The sequence below is a fragment of the Danio rerio genome, chromosome 20, assembly GCF_049306965.1.
Source record: "Danio rerio strain Tuebingen ecotype United States chromosome 20, GRCz12tu, whole genome shotgun sequence".
In the NCBI taxonomy this organism is placed as follows: Eukaryota; Metazoa; Chordata; class Actinopteri; order Cypriniformes; family Danionidae; genus Danio; species Danio rerio.
The window spans coordinates 17,031,773-17,054,785 of record NC_133195.1 but is presented as its reverse complement, the minus strand read 5'-3'; positions in this window follow the sequence as shown (position 1 = coordinate 17,054,785).

The following is a 23,013-nucleotide window of genomic DNA, read 5'->3' as shown; positions in this document are numbered from 1 at the left end:
TTAACTGTAATTATAAATTACACAACAAAAATTCCAGTGTAAAATATACAGTGTGTTTTTTTTAGGTGTTGTTCAGTGTTAAATCTGAGTACATTGTAATTCACGAGTGTGAAATAGTGTATATTTGTTTTGTTTTTTATTGTTAAACTTTGAACCCAATATACAGTGTATTTCCCACTAGTGATGGGAAATACAAGTAGTGATTTTTTTTACTCGAACCGGTTCTTTTGGACAAACAATAATCAAACCAGTATGTTTCACGAGTCCTGATGATATGATAATTATAAGATATAATGAATTAATTCTGGCAGCACGTGGGTAGCACATTCGCCTCACAGCAAGGTCTCTGGTTTGAGCCTCGGCTGGGTCAGTTGGCATTTCTGTGTGGAGTTTGCATGTTCTCCCCGTGTTCACGTGAGTTTCCTCTGGGTGCTCTGGTTTCCCCCACAAGTCCAAAGACGTGGTATCTGCTTGTTAAGTGTGACGTCACGCGAAGCGGCTTCCGGGTCCAGGCACTCTATTTAACTGAATGGGGACACTCGTGAAATGGTAATAATACACATCTACAAAGCCATTTAATACTTTCAAAAATGTGTGATATGAACAAAAAGTGATCATAAACGAATGATTTTTTCAACTCAAATGAGTGGCAGCTTGGACCTGGAAACAGTTTTACATATGTCACCAACACATCACCACTTAACAAGCGGATAGGTAAATTGGAAAGGCTAACTGTTCATAGTGTATTTGTGTAAATGAGTGTGTATAGATGTTTCCCTGTGATGGGTTGCAGCTGGAACGGCATCCGCTTCATAAAACATATGCTAAATAAGTCCAAAAGAATAAGTTCGGTTCAGACAACGGTCATGAGCTTGTTTGTCTTCGGCAGCTTCTGGAGTCACAGCACTTTATGCATGCGCAGTTTCAGCTTTTTGGTTCTCAAATCAGCTGGGTCTGTAAGAAACAGGTTTTCGTTCACATAGTTCTCGGTTCAGTGTTCTTGTGATCCAAAAAGCTGCAACTCAAGAACAAGGTTTGAGAACCGGTTGCAGGTGTTTTCGAGTCATCATTACACTAAACGAGAACCAGTTTCTTTCGGAACCGTGTAATTTTTAAGCAGATGAAGTAAAGCAAGTTTAAGCACTGTTCGAGTAACTGAATGACTCGTACAATTGTTGTTGTTTTTTTTAAATCAGTGACAAGTGTCAGGTAGGATAAAAAAGCAAGTTTTTTTTAAAAGTAATTTGTGATTACTGCTTACTGGAGATGGTGAACCGTTTAAAACGATTCAGTTGGACATGGTGAACTGATTCACTAAGACGATCCAGGTAAATTGAGCAATTTGTTCACAAATCAAACATCAGTACTTCCCACAATGCTCCTGGGCTTTTTTTTTGGAGATCCCTGATCACTGATCACTCACACTTCTCAAACGAATCGGGAAATGTGTCTGGGCACTGTTTGGATAGCATAGTGTGAGTGTGCGCTAAGATAGCAATGATTTCAGATTAATACAGTTTTAATCCTCTCATGAAAAAATATTTATGTATGTTTTATAAATTGGTACAGCACTACATCCCTGTGGGGTTTCCCACCGTTGACTGCCCCTGAGGCAGTTGAATTTTGAGAATGCGCGTCCTTAAATATTACACAATAGTCGCAGATGGAGTTTTAAATGACTAATTTCAGCTTTTTTTCTGTTCTCTAACGATCCGTCTAACTAAATAACACATATTTTCAATAAAAGTGATCTTTTTAATCAAACGGTAATCAAACAAAATCAAATTTTTGATTTCAAATTTTAAATCATTAGCAACATTGCTCTTCAAAGTCATTTATGGAGGAAAAAATAAGTTGATTAAGGTAGATGAAGTCGATTACTTCAGTTTTTACTTCAATATTTGTTTTGACTGCTGCTGCACGTGGAAAGTCTAATTTCAATTAATGTTATTTCTTTTAACACATCAAGAAGAAATTTTCCGTTGAGCATATGGATCTAGATTTGCAAGATGACAGAGGTATGGAGGTAGATGAAGATGTTTTCACTGACGTGCTGGAGGAGTGATCGCGTGATATACTTTAGAGAGTCAATGACCAAGATTCAGGCAAGTATCTGTATGCAGGGCTTTCTGGTCCCACGCATTCAGTGGTTATTAAACAGCATCTGTTTGCCCTTTTTTTCTAAAATTATAATTATTTAAACTGTGACCTCCTATATGTGGTGACAATCTACCATTAAAACAATGCCAGATAATTTCTGCTAAATTGTGAAATTGTTTTATCCAAAAATGTGTAAATGCTTAGAGTTATTCAGATATTAAAGGTTAAAGTTAATTTTCATAACAATACCACAGTATAGCCAACCTAGTGCTGTGTTTGTTCCTGTCATTATTCTGATGACATACAATTACCTACACTGCAACGGGGGATTCGTCGGCTGTTTGCTATTAAAGGAGCAGCAGAGACTATGGGACTTTGTCAGTAACTTTAACAGTTCAAATGGACAAGTTTCTTCTTCCTCCAGATCATAACATGTTCCTTCAGATCATAAAATGTAAGTGTCATTAAAATTGTTTCCTTATTTTGTGTAGTTTGCAAAATATGTGTTTAATTATGTCTTTAAATTGTAATCACCCCGCGCGGCTTGTAATCACGTATCGATTATAGATCAGTGCTTCTACTGTATCTCTTAGGTTAAATCTGTATGGAGCTGTTCACTGTATGGAGCTGTTCACATATCGCAAGATCACGTTAATAACGCGAAGCCTGCTTCTTTATCGATTTAAATGCATTTCTGAACTAGTGATCCTCTGAGTTTGCTTTTGCTATGGCCACCATCAGCTGTTCCTCACACGCGCAGTGTCTCTTGGTGAAACCAGTCGACCAATTGCAATAGATAGAAAAGAATTGCGTTGTGGCTTCGCATTGTGGAGGGGTTTGGGATCAAATGAATCGCTAAATGATTTACATGGGAGTTGCTGGGATAATTAGGTAAAAATAAATGGATGTTATAAGACAGTGAAAGTGTTTTTTGACCTTGCATCCATATCAGCCTGTTGTTGGAGACCCCCAAAACCAAAATATGACCTTTTTTATGCAAAATATGGCCTCTTTAAGAACTGATTCTGCTCTCTCCCTCGAGAAAAAAAAACAAAAACTGATGACTTACTATATTCGCAAGTTCAAAAGACCAATTCTATGTTTCACTTGGTGGAAAGTTGTGTGCTGAAAATCTTCTCTGACATACCTTTTAGTTTTGTGATGGTAAACATTAAGAAGTATGGCTTAGGGCAACATACAATTTTAACATTTTTCGATTCTTCTTGTAGCTCCCTCTAGACACACTAGCTCTCACCCCAAACCACCCTAAGACTGATGACAGTGCTGGGCCAAACACCAAGAGACCTCGTTCTGATGAAGCTTTTGATGCTAAACAGTTCATTTTTAAATTTCATGATGTACTAGCTCAAGGGTTTTGCAGTTTTTCACATTTTGTTTTCATTATAGTTTGTCTATGACATTTTGAAATTAAAGGCTGGTGGCCTTGCGTTTTGGGCGAATACAATAATCATAGAAGAATTACAGATTCAACCCAGTGACAGTTAGTCAATATTGTTGTTGCATACATAACTGACAAGACAGGTAAGGTTAAATCTAAAAATCATAGATTATAACATTTTTGTAATTGGACTGTTTTAGTGTTTTACCTTATTTTTAATTTTCAATGTTTCCATTGATCTTATCAGCAGTCATTTTGTTTTTATCGTAAGAAACATTTCTATGACCCTGAGAGCAATCAAGGATACCATGGCTTCTGAAAACAGTTTCATGCCGAAGCAAAAGCCATAGCACAAGGAATGCCAGGTCAAGTGCAACATCGGATGATGAGAGCAGCAGAGGACTAACAGCTAACAGAGCCAACTGGAACTATTCGGAAAAGCAGCTCGATGGCGACCAATGCAAAGAAGCCATTTAATTTATGAATCATTGTGCTGATAAAGATCAGATTTTAGAGAAGATGAAATTTACATTCAAGCACAGACAGCTTATTCATGATGCAGAGGTCCAGCATAGCTCTTTCAGTTTTTCCAAAATTTCTCGACACAAAGGGATTGGTAAGAGAAAGATACAGATAATAGTATTTTGTTGAGATAAAATTAGATGATATGATAAAAGCACAGTGTTTAAGAATGTTTGTAATGTTTGTAATTGTTTTACAGATTCTTCAAGACTTTGAAATCAAATGTGGAACTGAAACAGTTTCCATGCTACTTGAACAATGGCACACTTTGAAGCCAAAGGTCATCGCAGAAGCGAAAACGCTTAAATCAAACTTGTACCTAAACAGCTTGCTTTTGCTGGCACTAGACAAAACCTGGATTTTGAATGGCAATTACCTATGCTTTGTTATTTGTGAGATTTTGGTGGTTGTATTAGTTGTTGATCTACATGCTCTCTTTATTCTTGCTTGCAGGATGGGACAGTGAGATGTTCTGTCTTTTACTACTGGCTGGAACAGAGATCAGCATTAAGGAGGCTATGGATCATGTTGTGCAGCTTCACAAGGTTTGCATGGAAACACTACTGAGCTGTTTTGTAGGTTACTTGTCTGTATTATTTTTTTAAACATTTTTTTCTGTTTTTCACCTATTTCAGGCTTGTTGCAGTCTAACTGAACACGTTAAGAAGACTAATGGCCTTAAACCACATCTCCTCGCAGTTGGCTCAGCATAGAATGTCATTCATTCTACATTGTTCTGGATGGAAAACTTCTACCATGCCAAGTCTTCCCTTTCCGCTTTGGACAAACTGTTTAAAGTGTATTTTGCTTTTAGCGTGTCATACCCCCAGTTCATTAATGTAATGTTTACATTTGTTCAGACAACAATGTACAAGACTGGCGGTGGCACAGTTCGTGAAACCCCAAGGGTAAAGGACCTACAAGCCAAACTTCTGTATAAGCTCTTTTGACTAACTGAAAATGAAGAGTTCAGACACAAAAACCTCTATGTGCCATATGAAATTTCTGTGGAAAATGAACATTATTCTTAGCCTTTGTTTATGTTGCGTTATTGTACTTTAAAGACCATGAAACAAACCTATTCTTTGACATAAAAGTGAAATTATTAAACCTACACACAGGAGCCTGATAAAATGATAATTTTTAAAGAAAATTTCAGTTGACATTTAATGTTTTTTTCATTTAAACTCTTCAAATGTTTTGCTGTTTTGTTTGTAAAGCGGTACATTCAATAATTATTTAATTTAGACCTTATTCATGCTTATTATCCTGAAAAAAAGTTTAACTTGCAATGTGCATAGAACAATTGCAAGCATAGCTTCATGACTTATGCCAGACATTGAAAACACTTGAGTAGTGGTTCATATACATGAATTTCTAGACCAAGCAGAGATTGAAAATCAGATTGATGAAGATACTGAACCATCACATTTAATTAATCACAATAAACAGCAACCTGAAACACCACTCAGTGATAAAAGGAGGATAACTGACACTCAAGAAATGTGTGCATCTATCATTGCTAAATTGCAAAATAGTAGAGTAGCAACTAGTGTTGTAACTTCTGTAATATCGGACATGGAAGAACTTGTCCATAAAATACATTCTGATATTAAATGTAATGTAATAAATTTACTTCCAGCAAATGATTTTGCAACGGCATTTCAGAGAGACGACTGTTTCAGTAGTCTGAATAATCCATTCACAAATCTAAACACAGAACACAAATGGAAAAAATTGGCTGTTGTTGATCCTACTGAGATCAAGCTAGGGGCATGATTTGACAGTAGATTGAATCAAGTGACAAGAACTTTTGATCAAGTTCCTGCAACCGACAAGCAGGTGATGGGGTGGAAGGACACCTAAATGCAGAACCACCCGAGGTTCTTGATCTAAGGGGTCTACGACATCTAATCTGTACACATGGGGCAGAGTAGAGACACCTGCATGACGGCTGTGTTCCAATTCAGGGACACTAGAGCACATCTTGAGCAAGCTGCTCCGAGGCACAAGAAGGGTGTCGGTATCGATGGAGATCAGGTCCCTAAATTCATTGGTTATGCAATAAACAAGGGTATCAAGGACAGCTGATGCCACCAAGCCACCGCCAAGACCATTCACTTCATTAAGGAAGGACAAAGGCCAGAGAAAACATCAAAGAGCTGCCCTGCTGCGTTGCTCTCTACAGTTGATCTAGAGAGGCAACTGAAAATTCCACCACATATCACCCAGTCCACATTGAGACCTGACCTAATCTTGGTCTCTGAGGCCACAAGACAACTAATCCTACTAGACAGTGTAACAGTGCCCTGGGAGAATGAAGAAGGCTCAGAAGAGAAAGAAGGAAAAATATCAGGAGCTGGTGGAGCAGTGTCGGATGAATGGGTGAGGGACCAGGTGTATGCCAGTGGAAATGGGCAGTAGGGGATTTGCCAGCTACACCCTGAACAAAGCCTATGGTACAGTAGAAATAACAGGCACCAACCAAAGAAGAGCCATAAGCAATAACGTGGAGGCAGCAGAGAAAGCATCCAGATGGCTCTGGTTGATGAGCGAGGAACGGTGGGGGCGGTAGCATGCCACTTGCACACAGGCCGAGGTTTGATCAGTCTTGGTTTAGTCACCTGGAGGAGGGTGTCTGTTACAAGACCCGAAACACTGCGTAACAACACTGATGATGTGTCCAAGGTTGTGGATCAGAAGATGTTTCTGTAACTATCAACATTCCCCTTTTGTATACGTTGCAGTTATATTTAGGAATTCTGATATATGTAAACATATGACAAGTCCAAGTCCGAGAAACTCTGGCTATAAAGATTTTTGTGATGGAGATTATTTTAAAAACCACAGACTTTTCAGTTAACATAAATATGCTCTTCAGATACAGTTGTACAATGATAATTTTGAATCTGCTGCGTTCGAAGCAAGGCATTCACAAAAATGGAGTAATTTACTTTATTCTCAAGATCTTTCAATAGTTCAAGTTTAATTAACATACGTGTATTGTCATTATTCCATGCACAGGATATTAAGAATTTGATGCAATTTTGTGTCCCCTTGTTGAACATTTGAAAGTCCTTGAAAGTTCAGCCATTCAAGTTCCTTTTCTCCAAAGATTTCATGAGTCAGGTTTGATTCAGTCTTCTCTGTCATTTTCTTCAGTTATTGCCTTTTACAGTTAGCGCTGGCGCACTTGCATTGCTCACCTGTTGCTATTTGTTCAATACGTAGCATGCACTGCACTTTAACCAATCCATACTTAAAACAATACTGCCTACAACTATGTGTACATCTATTCATTGTACATTCATTCATTCAATCATTTTCTTGTCGGCTTAGTCCCTTTATTGATCCGGAGTCGCCACAGTGGAGCGAACAGCCAACTTATCCAGGAAGTTTTACACAGCGGATGCCCTTCCAGCCGCAACCCATCTCTAGGAAACATTCACACACACTCATACACTACGGACAATTTAGCCTACCCTATTTACCTGTACAGCATGTCTTTGGACTGTGGGGGAAACCGGAGCACCCGGAGGAAACCCACACGAACGCAGGGAGGACATGCAAACTATGAGCCGATGTTCGAACCAGCAACCCAGCGAACTTCTTGCTGTGAGGCAACAGCACTACCTACTGCTCCACTACGTCGCCTTCATTGTACATATCGGTGTCATTTTTACATTGTCCTGTTTTTTTGGGAGTATGCTGTTGTATTTAGCACTGTCTGTATTTTGCACTGTTGTTGTATATGCACTGGCTGTATTTTGCACTGTCTGCCAGCACCTAAGCTATTTACTCATCATAGCACACATGCTGCTGATGATGTGACAATAAAAGTGATTTGATTTGATTTTGCTCTAATCCATCTCTCTACTTAAACCCGCCCTGTTTTATTTCTCATTGCCAGATTATTGTGTTCTCCAGCTTACGTTCACCCTGTTTACTCCTTTCAACACCTTTGTCTAGTCTAGTATTATTTAACCTTTTGCTTAGCTGTATCTGGAATCCCGTTCATCATCAGTTGTTTCCAGCTCCTCAGTCATTTGTTCATCATAATATTTAATAAACTCTCTTGATTTGAACTGCAACCTCTCTTTTTTCTATTCGAGCCTGCCAAAAGATCCCTTGTTTGACACTACTGCACAGGTTACTGGCGACAACTTGGGAATGCACACACTTCTTGGTTTTAATGAATCTTTTAGCGCCCTTTACTTTTGTTGGTTCTGTTTAGTAGACCAAAAAAAAAAAAAAAAAACATCACAGTCTGTTTTCAGTGAAGATGACACTAATATTACATCAAGAAACAAAGCTTTACAAGAACAGCGCTTTGCAGAATTGGTAGCTAACCCTAGCATTACTTCATCTTTTTACACTAAGCGTACATGTCTATTTAATGATTTGAAATACTTTCCTATTTGTGACAACTACTGCCCTGATATAATGCATGACAAGCTCGAGGGTGTCGGAGAGTATGAAATTAAGTTATTTCTGGCTTATATATCTTTCTGGCATTTTACCAAGTCAAGATATATGTACAGAATCTATTCTTTCAAATATGGCTTTCTTGAAAGAAACAACCTACTAGAATAAATCTAGAGCAGACAGCTAATTCTATAGGTCTAAATGCCAATCAGACATTCTGTTTAATACAGAACATTCTAGAATATTCTTTCTGTCATGTAGCTAGAAAGGAGGCTGAGGCTTCTCTAATTGCTATGTAAGATTACTTAAAAGTTACCTCTGTTTTTGGAACTGAAAGCTGAGGTTATTCACTTACTCAAACTTACCCCGGTATGTCACATAACCTGCTTTCTGGAATACCCCTAGCTGCTTCTATCTGTTTTATTTGTTTGTATTTAGCAACATGTTCCTTTGTTTATGCTCCTGATTGTTTCTTACTGCTCCCTCATTCTCTTTTGTTTAGTTTATTTGTTTCGCCTGTCTTTGCTCATTTCCTCCTCATTAGCTTCCCTTCTTAACATTTGTTTTTTTACTTTATTAAACCAAAGGGGTTTCCACATTTCACAGCAGAGCTCTTCATACTAAAAATAGATAAATAAGTTTCAATTATAAAAACAATAATAAAATTACATTCAAACTGCACACCTTAGTTCCAAAAAGCAACTTTCCAGGGCAGCAAACTGCAAAACTTGTCGCTTGTTATGTCCCTTCATGTAATAATTCTGCTCTTTTTATTTTTGGGAAGTGTTCTGTGTATTTGTTCCCTTTGCTTGGTCCTGCCCCTGCTCCAATTGATGCCACACTCTGCCTAGTCAACTGACTCCTGGCTGCCTATAAATTATTCCTTTGTCACTTCCTTTTTAGCTGTTTAAGCTCACTTGTTGGTAGTGGTGTGTTGACGTTCATAGAAAGAAACTTTGTTTGTTGGTGAGATTTATTGAATTGGAGTTTGTGGATGTATCTGAAGGAAAACCTGTGACAGTATTTAGTGCATTAGTTCTTGCTTTCTTAACATTGAAAATCTGACCTCTGCCTGTCAACTGACTCCTCTGCTGTTTTGCTCCTTTTGGATTTGTTCGCTGATTGTAAATATTTGTACATACAGTTGAAGTCAGAATTATTAACCCTCCTGAATTATTAGCCCCCTGTTTATTTTTTCCCCCGAATTTCTGTTTAACGGAGAGATTTTTTTCAACACATTTATAAACATGATAGTTTGTTGTGTAGTAGGTCAGAAAAAATATAGCTTAAAGGGGCTAATAATTTTGACCTTAACATGTTGTTTAAAAAAATAAAATAAAATAAACTGCTTTTATTATAGCTGAAATAAAACAAATAAGACATTCTCCAGAAGTAAAAATATTATCAGACATACTGTGAAAATTTCCTGGCTTTGTTTAACATAATTAAGAAAATATATGTATAAAAAAGAAAAACTAATTCGAAGAGGGGCTTATAATTATTACTTCAATTGTATTAAGTATGGAGCTTGACGCCTTTTTCTTTTGTACCTTCTTTTTCAATTGTTTTTGTGGACAAGGTAGTTAGGTAAGAAAATGTATTTTCTTTTCTTTCCTTTTGCTGAAAATAGGGGATTAAAAGGGAATTTGAATTTAGATTTGTTTTGTGTAATATTTTGACCTGGTGAGCTCCTGAAGTTGAAAAAAAAAAGAGTCAAATTTAGTTTGAGAAAATAATTATTAAAATAAATTATTTTTATATTTTCTTAAGCAGCATTATGTGTGCAGTCTTTCCTTTCATGTTGATCCTAACCCCTTGATAGGGTGTAACACGCATGAGCTTGTGTTTGTCTGCCACTGTCTATGGCGAGAAAAGTGCAGTGTGTTTTGTTTTCTTTTTTTAGTTAACTTTTTCTTCTTGTCTCCAAGAATTTCTCCCTACATTACCAGCCTGTCTGTCTAGTCCCTGGCTTGCCCTTCCAAGTCTTTGTTTTTGTTTAGCCTGAACTTCGGTGGTGTAGAGTAACAAATTACAAATATTCAAATTACTGTAATTGAGTAGTTTTTCTCGGGAATTGTAACTTACTAAGTAGTTTTAAAAACATATACTTTTACTTTCCCTCAAATACATGCTTAGTGCAGTATTGGTATTTTTACTTCACTAAACTGCAGTCACTACTTTATTTTTTCTTGTCTATGGGGATTAGAAAAATCAGTCCTGTGATTCCTGTCCAATCAAATCACACATAGAAGGTAAATTGCATCATAATGAACTACTTCAAGACATGCATTTATATCTGCAGCAAACTGTTTGGAAGCATTAAAAGTGTCCAAGAAGATGTCCAAAATCTTTACACACTGGCACTGTTTAGATGCATGTTGTTTACTGTTTACTGTTTGATGACCGAAATAGCCTTATACACCCATGGAGTCAGATTACGTTGTACTTCAACATTGTGGGGACATTGCATTTTGTTTGGAAATTAAAATAGGGTTGATGTCAGGCCGACATCAATGTTCAAAATCCAACCTAAAATTAACCAAATATCAACGTCTACTGATGTTACAGCTTGACGCTGTGTGGACGTTATCACTATGACGTCTATCAGACATTGGATTTTAGTTGCCATACCTGATGAATAAATGTCAGTGTTTGATGTCATTATGACAATGGTTTAAGGTGTTTTCTCAATGTTGGATTTTGGTCACTTTCCAACACAGCCTAAAACCAACCAAATATTAACATCATTTGACATTGTTATTGGAGAAAAAAAAAAGAAAAAAAAAGACGTCCTTGGACATTGAATTTTAGTCACCTCACATCACAACCTATATCTAACCTAATAATAACATCTTATGGCATTGTGTGCCTTCTGGGCAACGACTAAATGCACTACAAAATGTTATGTTAACACACAACCAAAAATTACATGTAAACGCACCAACATACTCACTTCTCTTGAGTGGCCTACTTTACTCATAGTTGAAGTACTATTTACAAAAGATACTTTTACTCTACTTGCACTACATTTTTAGGCAACTAAAGGCTGATTTATACTTATGCGTCAAACGCTGGCGTATGCTACGGCGCTGACGCATATCCCTTTGCCGTGGCCGCCGCTGACGTGCACCTCTCAAAAATTGTAACTACACGTCGCAACGACGCGTAGCGCAAGCTCTGTGATTGATCGGCTTGGTATTGCTGACGAGTCTGGGCGGGACCGAGAGCCACGCGAATGGCGCGAGCTGGACGCGAGCCCAATGGAGCGATTGTTTACAAGTGTGGAGTCCCGTGAAGGAGCTCCTGATGGAAGTTTTGTTTTGTGTTTACCTCATAGTTAAAGTTTTTGCACGTCCGCCAGTTCCTGCCTCAAAATGAGCGAGTTTGAGCCACTTGTACATCCAGGAAGTGTTTAGGAAAAGCAAAACAGCAGAGAAGAAACTCGACAAAGAGGAACATTTACACCTCACTGCCAACTAGCGTTTCGGAAGTGTTAATGCAGACCAACAGAGACAGCGCGCAGAAGTATAAATGCACAGCTACGCGCGTTGCATGCGCCGTGGGTCACAGAAGTATAAACCAGGCTTAACAGTACTTTTACCTAAGTATGATTTTTTTAGTACTCTTTCCACCACTGCTGAACTTATGATGTCTTTGATTCTGGCCTGTTTCTGATTGTTGTTTGCTTACTCTCCAACCTGCCTCTGTTCTACCGGCCAGTCTATTTTATTTTTATTTAATTGTATTGTTTTGTTACACTGAGAACACTGTATGCCGAAGAGCCTTTTTTGTTGTTGTTCCAGAATGTCCCTGCCTGTGTGAACAGCACATATTTGAATTAACTGGAAAAGTAGCTCTGGAAATATTCCAGATATTTACCGGTACCACTGTGTGAAAGAGACTATTGTCTTGCACTTCTCTCCCACTCCTTAGTCTGATGACTGCATATATTGAAGGCTTCTAAATCTCTGTTTAAATCTAGGTGACAAGTAAAATGAGTGTATTTCTAAAATGTTTCTTTGTTAACTGTTTCAACTTAATTTTTAAAGTTAACATAAAACATAATTCATTAATAGTTCATTTAACGACGTTTATTTTAAAGGTGTTTATTTTATATTTACTTATTCAGACCATAAACTTTTTTTGTAGATTTATTAAACCAGAGTCAAGTGTGAGTAATAATCAGCCTTAATAGACTAATTACTATATTAACACTATATTCAAATACTAGACCATTATTAAAATTGAAGTTAAAGAATGTATACTGGCACAAAATGTTGTTTTTAGTTTAAACTTACTGACTGATCTTTTTACAAAGTATTTGCATCAATATATTATAAGAAGTAAATGACAAGTTTTAGAACGGTTTCTTTGTTTTGTTTTTTTGTCTCTGTCTTGCTTCACTTTCTTTTTTGCTTTCAACTTTTGGTTTTTACACCTCAAAACAAAGACGACTGTCCCTGTTGTCTTCCAGCTGTCCCTGGTTCTCAGTGACATTCCCCCATTTCATTTATACATTTGTCATTAAGCGACTGGCATGCTTAATATGACAACATTGCAGGCCTACATTTAGAGGGACAGTCCCTCTGAAGCCAGCAACGCTTCAGTGACAACATTTCAGTAATCAATCACGGTCTTCACAGAGCTCCGTCTGCCCACAGATGCTCAAATGCAGCTCGCAGTGTTTGAGCAAAACACCTTTTCAACCGATGATTCATTTTGAGCACAAACATTCAGTTTCTATTTCAAGTTTCTGTCGTCTACCTGTGTCATGACATTTTATTGTTTCACACCTTTTGAAAAGGCATGTTGGAAAATGTAAAGTAAAAAATGCTGCATAAAGGTTTAAGCTTAAATAAGATTAAGAACTATCAATGATATAATCATATAATGGCAATAGCTATTAGATAATGGCCATGTCAGGATTGAGCCCTGTCTGTGTTTACAGTTTTTCTTGTTTGCTTTGATCTGGTTAAAGAGACTAGGTTCCACTTCATTTTCATTATCACTATCCCAGCAGAGCAGAAGACAGGATTTGCAAATGTGTCAATCCTTTCTTTTTGGGTTGACACATTTTCCCCACCATTTTTCAAAACAGTTAACACAGATGTCATTCAAGCAGTCCAAACTCCATTGTTTTAGTTATGGTAACCAAACAGAAATCATCTATTTCTAATCATTTGAAACTACCAAGATGAGTATGAATTCACTGAAGCACCGGTTTGAAACTCTTTCACACAAATTTTCATTTAGCAATCAGTCTGCAAACATTGAAAATGGTGGAAGGTCTGTGTTGTTCTGTGCCAGCATGGATGGAGGAGGTCAGTTGTGGCTACGTCTTATACTCCCAATAGATTTGACTGTATATTGGTTTACATGCGTTTTCTCTAATATTTACAGTGTTCTATTACTTTTGTCTTTTTTTTAACAGTATTTTACAGTTTTTCTTGTTTGCTTTGATGCAGCCATCAACTGAAACTCCACATTTTTAAAACAGTTAACACGCAGGCCTAAACAGCAGCACTCATGGTCAAAATGACACATTTTGCTTGCTAAAGGCACACACCGTGTCAAAACATTTACAATATGCAACAAAAGCTAGTTTTACCTTTAAACAACACAACTTGCGAACAAGTATATGAGGTCTTTCAATTAATCATTAAACACTGGACAACAAAAAACTCAATACAGAACTCAGAGTGAATCAGTGCACCATTGCTTGTCATCGTAGCCTATTACCAATGCCATTTGTTGTCTTTCTATTTGGGCTGTCAAATTTGCCTAAGAATTGGATCCAGAAAAAGAAATGCTTTGATTAAACTTATATTGAATTCATGCCATTTTTTAAACTGTGTCTAAAAACTGAAATACCGCAAAAAAATAAATAAAAATAAATAAATAAATACAGTTTTTCTCGATTGCTTGGATGCAGTTGTCAACTGAAACTCCACATTTTCAAAACAGTTAACACACAGGCCTAAACAGCGGCCCTCATGGTCAAAATGACACATTTTGCTTGCAAAAGGCACATATTGTGTCAAAACATTTAACATATGCAACAAAAGCTAGTTTTACCTTCAAACTACACAACTTGCAAACAAGTATATGAGCTCTTTTAATTAATCATTACACAATGGACAACAAAATACAAAATACAGAACTCAAAATGCACCACCATTGCTTGCCATTGTAGCTTATAGCCAATGGCATTTGTTGTCTCTATTTGGGCTGTCAAATTCGCCTTTTTGCAAAGAATTGGATCAAGAATAAGATGTGCTTTGATTGAAAATATATTGAATTCATGACATTTTTCAAACTGTGGCTGAAAACTGAAGTACTGTATATAAAAAAACAGACAAAAGTAATAAAATACTGTAAATATTAGAGAAAACACATGTAAACTAATATACTACAGTATAGGACATAGCCATATTGACCTCCTCCATCAATGCTGGCACAGAACAACACAGACCTTCCATCGTTTTTATAAGTTTTGCAGAATGATGGCTAATTGAAGATTTGTGTGAAGGAGTGTCAAACCGGTGCTTCAGTGATTTCATACTGATGTTGGTAGTTTTTAATAGTTAGGAATAGATGGATTCTGTTTGGTTACCAAAACTAAAACAATGGAGTTTGGACTGCTTGAATGACATCTGTGTTAACTGTTTGGAAAAATGGTGGGGAAAATGTGTCAACCCAATGAGAAAGGGTTTACACATTTGCAAGACCGGTCTTCTGCTCTGCTGGGATAGTGATAATGAAAATGAAGTGGAACCTAGTTTCTTTAACCAGGTCAAAGCAAACAAGAAAAACTGTAATAATAAAAATAAAAAGAAAGAAAAAAGTAATAAAATACTGTAAATATTGGAGAAAACACATGTAAACCAATATACAGTCAAATCTATTGGGATTATAGGACATAGCCATATTGACCTCCTCCATCCATGCTGACATAGAACACAGACCTTCCACCATTTTTAATGTTTGCAGACTGATTGCTAATTGAATATTTGTGTGAAGGAGTGTCAACTCGGTGCTTCAGTGAATTCACACTGATCTTGGTGGTTTCTTATGGTTAGGAATAGATGATTTCTGTTTGGTTGCCACAGCTAAAACAATGGAGTTAGGACCGCTTGAATGACATCTGTGTTAACTGTTTTGAAAAATGGTGGGGAAAATGTGTCAACCCAATGAGAAAGAGTTTACACATTTGCAAGACCGGGATAGTGATAATGAAAATGAAGTGGAATCTAGTTTCTTTACCCAGGTCAAAGCAAACAAAAAAAACTGTAAAGAAACTAGGTTTCACTATTTTCATTATCACTTTCCCAGCAGAGCAGAAGACCGGTCTTGCAAATGTGTAAACACTTTCTCATTGAATTGACACATTTTCTCCACCATTTTTCAAAACAGTTAACACGGATGTCATTCAAGCAGTCCAAACTCCATTGTTTTAGCTATGGTAACCAAACAGAAATCATCTATTCCTAATCATTTGAAACTACCAAGATCAGTATGTATTCACTGAAGCACCGGTTTGACATTCTTTCACACAAATTTTCATTTAGCAATCAGTCTGCAAACATTGAAAATGGTGGAAGGTCTGTGTTGTTCTGTGCCAGCATGGATGGAGAAGGTCAATAGTGGCTACGTCCTATACTCCAAATTGATTTGACTTTCTATTGGTTTACAAGCGTTTTCTCTAATATGTACAGTATTTTATTACTTTTGCCTTTTTTATTTATTTATTTATTTATTTATTTATTTTTATTTATTTATTTATTTATTTATTTTTATTTTTATTTTTTTTTATAGTATTTTAGTTTTCAGCTACAGTTTACATTGCACAAGGAAGCATTTCTTATTTTGGATCCAATTCTTTGCGAAAGGAAAATTTGACAGCCCAAATTGAAAGACAACAAACAGCATTGGCAATAGACTACAATGACAAGCAATGGTGCCCTGATTCACACTGAGCTCTGTATTTTGTTTTTTGTTGTCCATTGTTTAATGATTAATTGAAAGACCTCATATACTTGTTTGCAAGTTGTGTTGTTTGAAGGTAAAACTAGCTTTTGTTGCATATTGTAAATGTTTTGACACGGTGTGTGCGTTTTGCAAGCAAAATGTGTCATTTTGACCATGAGTGCTGCTGTTTAGGCCTGTGTGTTAACTGTTTTGAAAATGTGGAGTTTCAGTTGACGGCTGCATCAAAGCAATCAAGAAAAACTGTAAAGGGTCATGAAACACCAAAACACATTTTTTGAGATGTTGACAGTCATATATGTGTACCACGTTGCTTAAACACAATTAGGACACATATATTTAGCTAAAAAGTGAAAATTTGTTGTTTTTGTGTTGTTTCGAACAAATTCATTCTTCTGGTTTCAAAGAACTTTAGAAGCTACGTCACAGCGATTATATTCTTTGTATAAATTCCAGCTTGGAGACTGGTAATGCTTCTGAAACTGCATTCTTCCATATTATACAGTATGCTAAAATCAGTATGCGAGTCGAGTAGTATGTCCGAATTCATAGAATTCTAAAAATCAGTATGCAAGAAGTACCCGGATGACTTACTACTTCCGGCGAGACTCTAAAGTGCGCATCCCAGGCACGCTGCGCTATCCTATGATGCTCCGCGAGAGAATTCATGATTGGGAGTGAAGCGACGCAATATTTATATATATTTCTCAGTCCCAAAGCGCTAACAGACACAAAGCAAACAAAGCAGAACAATAAAAACAGTCAGAAAATAAATTAGAATAAAAAGACCGCAATAAAATATGAATACAGCTGGATGATAAAATGACAAAAATAATCAATCTAAGTTAAAAGCAACGGTAAAAAGGTGAGTCTTAAGAAGTTTCTTAAAACAATCCAGAGAAACAGCATTCCTGATGCTGGTGGGTAGGCCATTCCATAGCTTTGGCGCACTGTACAGAAAAGCACAACCAACCATAGTCTTCAGTTTACAGTGTGGCTGACACAGCAAGATTGCAGATGAGGAATGAAGACTGCGGGTGGGAGTGGCCATAGTTACTAGGTCACAAATGTAGTCAGGTCTAGCCCATGCAATGCTTTGTATGTTAAAACCAGAGTCTTAAAATCAATATGTGATTTAACAGGAAGCCAGTGAAGTTGCTAAAGTACAGGAGTGATATGATAACGCAAGGAAGTGTGTGTTAAAACCCGTTAAAATCAAAGCGTATAAAACCATATAAGCGGTAGCATATATAAACAATTATTAATAAGTGTTCAATAACAATTACTAGTAACTAGTTTAATAACTATTTTTCCATCAACATTACAAGAATGTTCCAGAATTTTTTTTGAATATATATACTTTTTTTTTTTTTGCTAACATTTACACAACTTTTTTAAAATGTTGCTAAATATTCCCTGTACCAAAACATTATTCTGGATTCAAAATCTTTCTGGGTGGTTTGGCAGTAAATGTTTTTTTTTTCTGTTTTCGATGGAGTGTGTGATTCATACATGACAATTTGGGTAGGGTAGAGAGATAAGGGAAGAAGGGAGTCCAAAACACATTGCTACTGCCCTTTATTTCTTATCAGTTTTATTTGACCAAGAGAATCACACTGTTGCAGGTTTTATCTGGCAACAAGTCAGCATAACTTGCTTTAAAATTCCTTTTTTGTTTTTAATTCCCTTTTGGGTGAAGTCACCTTTTTAGTTAATGGTATCCTGTCTCAGATGGGCTTTCCCTGTGCCCTTGTGTGTCCTCTCACTGGTCAGAAGTGTGATTGAAGACGGTTTCTCACTGAGGCCCCATTTACACTAGTGAGTTTTAGTTTTAAAACAGCATTTTAGATCAAAAATGATCTGCGTCCACACTAGTGTTTCACCTAGCATTTCTGAACATATCATTTATGAACGAATCTCAGCAGCCCTGCCTCCGTTTTCAGATGTCTCTGTTTTTCCCCATCCACACTGAGACGGAGCAGCAGCGCTTCAGAATAAAAACGGCCTCTCCAGCATTTCCAAAACGCTCCGTTTTCGGCGCTCGAAAACTCTGACGTAGTGTGGACGGATGGCGTAACATTAGCAAAACTTATGCATTTTAAAACCAAAACGCACTAGTGTAAACGGGGCCTGAGTGTGCAAGGTATGAAGATGTATTTACATTTATTCATTTACCAAGTACTTTTATCCAAAGTGACCCAAAATGAGAAAAACAAGCAATTCATCCAGGAAAAAAAAAAAAAAAAACATCTTTTCACAAAACTATGACGATGAGTTTCAACAGCATCACTGTCACTTCAAAAATGTTTTATGTATTTTCTTTAAAACACACACACACACACATGTACTTTTAACCAAGTGTCCAAAGAAAAAAAGTCAATCATTGATTTCCAGCCTAGGGATGTTCTGGTGCCATGTGCACTGATTGCTCGAACATGGTGTTTGCTGTAGACTAACTGAAGATGTTTTTCAATATGGATTAATAAGCAGTCTTGCATCCTCCCTTTCCCATGTAACAAGAAAGTTCAATTGCAATACTTAAGACCGCAAGAAAAGAGGACACGTGGAAGAATCTGATTTGTTTTTCATACCGAGGATGTATGAGCACAGCACTCTTGAGTCCTAGAATGCCTTTATGTCTTCACGGTTGAACTATTTTACTGTTCTGTTCACTTGTCTGAAGAAATCTTCTATGAATGGATTGCAAGTTATGCTGAATGCAGCTGCAAGGCTTTTAACCAACACCCAGGGCTTAATTTGTGCCGGATTCCCCTCTTCAAGGACCCTCCTCCCCCATCCGCTGTTCACTTTCACTTTCTTCCACGACTTCCCAAACCCTTTCCCCTATTCGTCAATTTTAAGATTCTGAGCCCAGTTTTTCCAAAAATGTAATCTTGATCAAATTGGTTCAGATTTGAAAATCCCATGTTTGGCTAACAGGATTAATTGATCTAGGTTACTTCTATAAATGTTTTTTAAAGGAAAATTGGGTTGGATAACTGTTACCCAAATACCACACTTTGGCCCAATGCCAATTTTATTTTTGTACACCCACCTCTTCGCCCTTAAAACCGAGGGTGAAGTGGAAGGGCTTTAAAATTTAACTCTAAGAATTGGGACAGCACTACAGCACCTGCATACATCATCACATGTCATTGCAATCTTTATATGAGATCAGACAATCACGATTGCTGTAGTTATTCCAGTTTTGTCATTTTTTTTTAGTTTTTATCTTTAGAAAATCACTGAGATCATGTATCATGTTATATCATAATATATATATATATATATATATATATATATATATATATATATATATATATATATATATATATCATATTGACCTAATGTGACAATAAGATCATAACTAAACTGTGACAATAAGATCATAACTAAACTGTGCATTTACACAGTGGCCATATTCATGCATGAAAACACTTAAAAACAACATTAACATTATAGTTACTATTATTAGACACTGTAAAATGCTCAATCCCAGCCACTAGACTTTTATGACAGAAGATTCGAGTGTCATTGAGTGTCAGAATGTTGTGGGACTGCTATACAGAAGTTATGATTATGGATTAATGGAAAATTTAGCAGTTGTTGTTTTAGCTGGATTTTTTTAAGCATGACGGTAAAACACGAACCAGAGGCTTAAATGGAACCAACAGTGCAGACTGGCTTAGCAAAGAACAACAGGTAGGCAAAATACTAGTGGCCACACATAACCATTGTTTGATTTAATGGTAAGAATCAGAAACACTGCAAACAACAAACATTCGACATTTTTTTTAGTTTGTTTTAATACGATACTGCTTTGATTTTGTTGTTGTTTACCATATCTCATTGGATGTGACATGCTTTATATAGGCTTTAAATATGAAGACATTCCTATATAATTAGTAACCCTTAAGTTTGTGATCAATCACTTAAAAAATAAAACTTTATTTTGTTTGTTTACTTGGTTCAAAAAATCATAACTGAATTCACCATTCTGATTGGATCAGGATAATCCAATTTTCTTTGGATCAAATAGATACCAATCTGAGTTGAATAACCCAAAGGGCAGGTTTGATCTAAATTAAATGTAAGATTACATTACATGGTCGGATCTTTATTCAAAATCCCTCTATTACTTTTGATAACCCCATTTCCAAGATTTGATCCAATCTGTAATCCAAAATCCCACTGGATTACTTTTGAAATACCATAGAGCTCTGCATAGTCAGGCCCCCCTTTATATTCAAGATCTTTTACATGGTCACTCCTGTGCCCATTCTCTGAGGTCTTAGCGTCAAGCTGTTTAAATAGAAAATGCATTTATAAAATGCATGTGTGGATAAAACTTAATTTTTTGACCACACTTCGTTATTATTGTTCATTTATTCGTTTGCTAGAAATTGGAATTTAGAAATAATTTTGAAATAAATCTTTGCGCTTAACAAATAAAATGAATTATTTCTAGGCTAATGGATGTCTGCGCGTACAACGCATTTCCCTATCCACGAGAGTGAAAGCGAAAGTAACTAATGAGGCGGCTCATCTCTCACTCTCGCACTGCAGATGCTCTGTTTAACTGTTTTCTTGCTAGTGAAACGCTGGGTTTTTCCACTTACAAAGTCCTTCATGTAAATAGCAAATGCGCTATGGCGTGACGCAACTGACTCTTAAAGGGAATGAGAAACGAGACTCTGATTGGTTTATTCTCAAAACACACCTATAATCCATTAAGAAAATAAACTCAACCCTTTTAGACCATGCGCCATGATCGTCTAAATAGAGCCCTAGGTCTTTTTTTTCCATTCAATACATCTATATTTGAAAACTTGTTATAAATATCCTCAGCGTACAGGGTTTGTGTTGTAGGTCTTAGATGAGCGGACTGCTGGAGGAGGATGGGGTGGGTTTTTTCTTATTTTTAGCTTTTTTTTTTTAAATGAGTGTGTTTTCATTTCAAATAAAAATAAAGTTATTTTGACCCCACACTATTAATTCTACTTGATGCTTATTACATATACACAGTTTACATTGTGATTTCCTGTCCTATTTGAGCTATTTGGTTATCCAGATTTAGTGATCCTGAAAAGTTCCTATCCAGATCAGATTGATCCAATTCGATGTTGCTTTGAAAAACTGGCTTAAATAGTAAACTGGGTTACCTGATCACGGATCGCAAAAAAGGATTACTAAATGCGGATTAATTTTATCCAGATTAAACCTTTTGAAAAACCCGGTCAAGGTCCGTTGTGGATAAAGGCTAAATTATAATTAAACTAGACAAAATAGAATGATAGAGATGTATAGTGTTGTATATTGAAGCTATAGTCAAAGAAATCTCAAAGAAAACAGCCAGGAATTAATATCAAACTCTGTATTTACAGATGACATTTGAGCTGAATGATTTGACACGATTCAGCTGTCTACATGTATTCATTGAAACATATGCATCAAATTTTACAATAAAACACAATAAATTAAAGGGCACCTAGGTTACCCCTTTTTTCAGATTTAATATAAGTCTTTTGCGTCTTTAGAATGTGTATATAAAGTTACAGATCAAAATACCCATCAGATTTTTCATTATACCTTTTACAAGATGCTGTTTTATACTGATTTCCAGCAGGGGGTGGTTTTGTCGTACTGCGCCTTTAAGACGAGTCTTTCCCGCCTACTATTTCTACATGCCTTCTCCCTCAGCTGCGTCAGACAACAGACAAACTTAAAGGAAGAAGTTCTCACGTAGCGTTTGTGAGATACTACGGTAAGAACTAACCTTTACTAATCAGTATTGTGAAGTTGCATTGATGAGTCACACACAATATCGTTACAAAGTTAACGCGGGCGCGCGCGCACACACACACACACTCAAGCACACAGCAGATGACACACACACACACACACACAGGCAGGCAGGCAGGCAGACAGACAGAGCGCTTAGCTTAGTTAAGGCTAACCTCAAGTACTGTGTGGATATCTGTTATGCTAATGTACAAAATAAACCTGATTTAACTTCCACAAAGTTTCCGGGATTGAAGCGTCTTCTTTTATAATTGTTCTGACACGCGGCTGTGCTGATGAAGTAAAGCTGAAGTAAAACGCTGTAATTAATTACACACATACTCTGTCTTAAGTGAAGTTTCCCAAACTAATTTCGAGAGGAGCACGTGATAGAATTGACTACAGCTGATCCGTATCACTATTCACTAACTAGCCAATCGGATCACTCTAAATTTAATATAAATATCCAGCCTAAACTCCATTCCTCATCTTAGTTTTTGGAAGACCCGGAAACAGCTAGCGACTCAAGCAAGCAAAAATCTGCAAAATGGAAAAGCACCAAACGCTCTCCACCACCACCAGCAGCAGCAATAACAACAACAACAACAACAACAACAATCTCCACCAAGCTAATGAAAGCGGCGCTATCCTCGAAACTTCAGCCGAGGACCAGCATCAACTTACCCAGAGTGGGAACCAGCTTGAGCCCGAGGCTACAGTGAGAGGCCGAAGGCCAATCCGTTCAACAGCAACAAGGTTATCTCGCCGTCTTCAATCCTCATCCCCGTATGCTACAAATC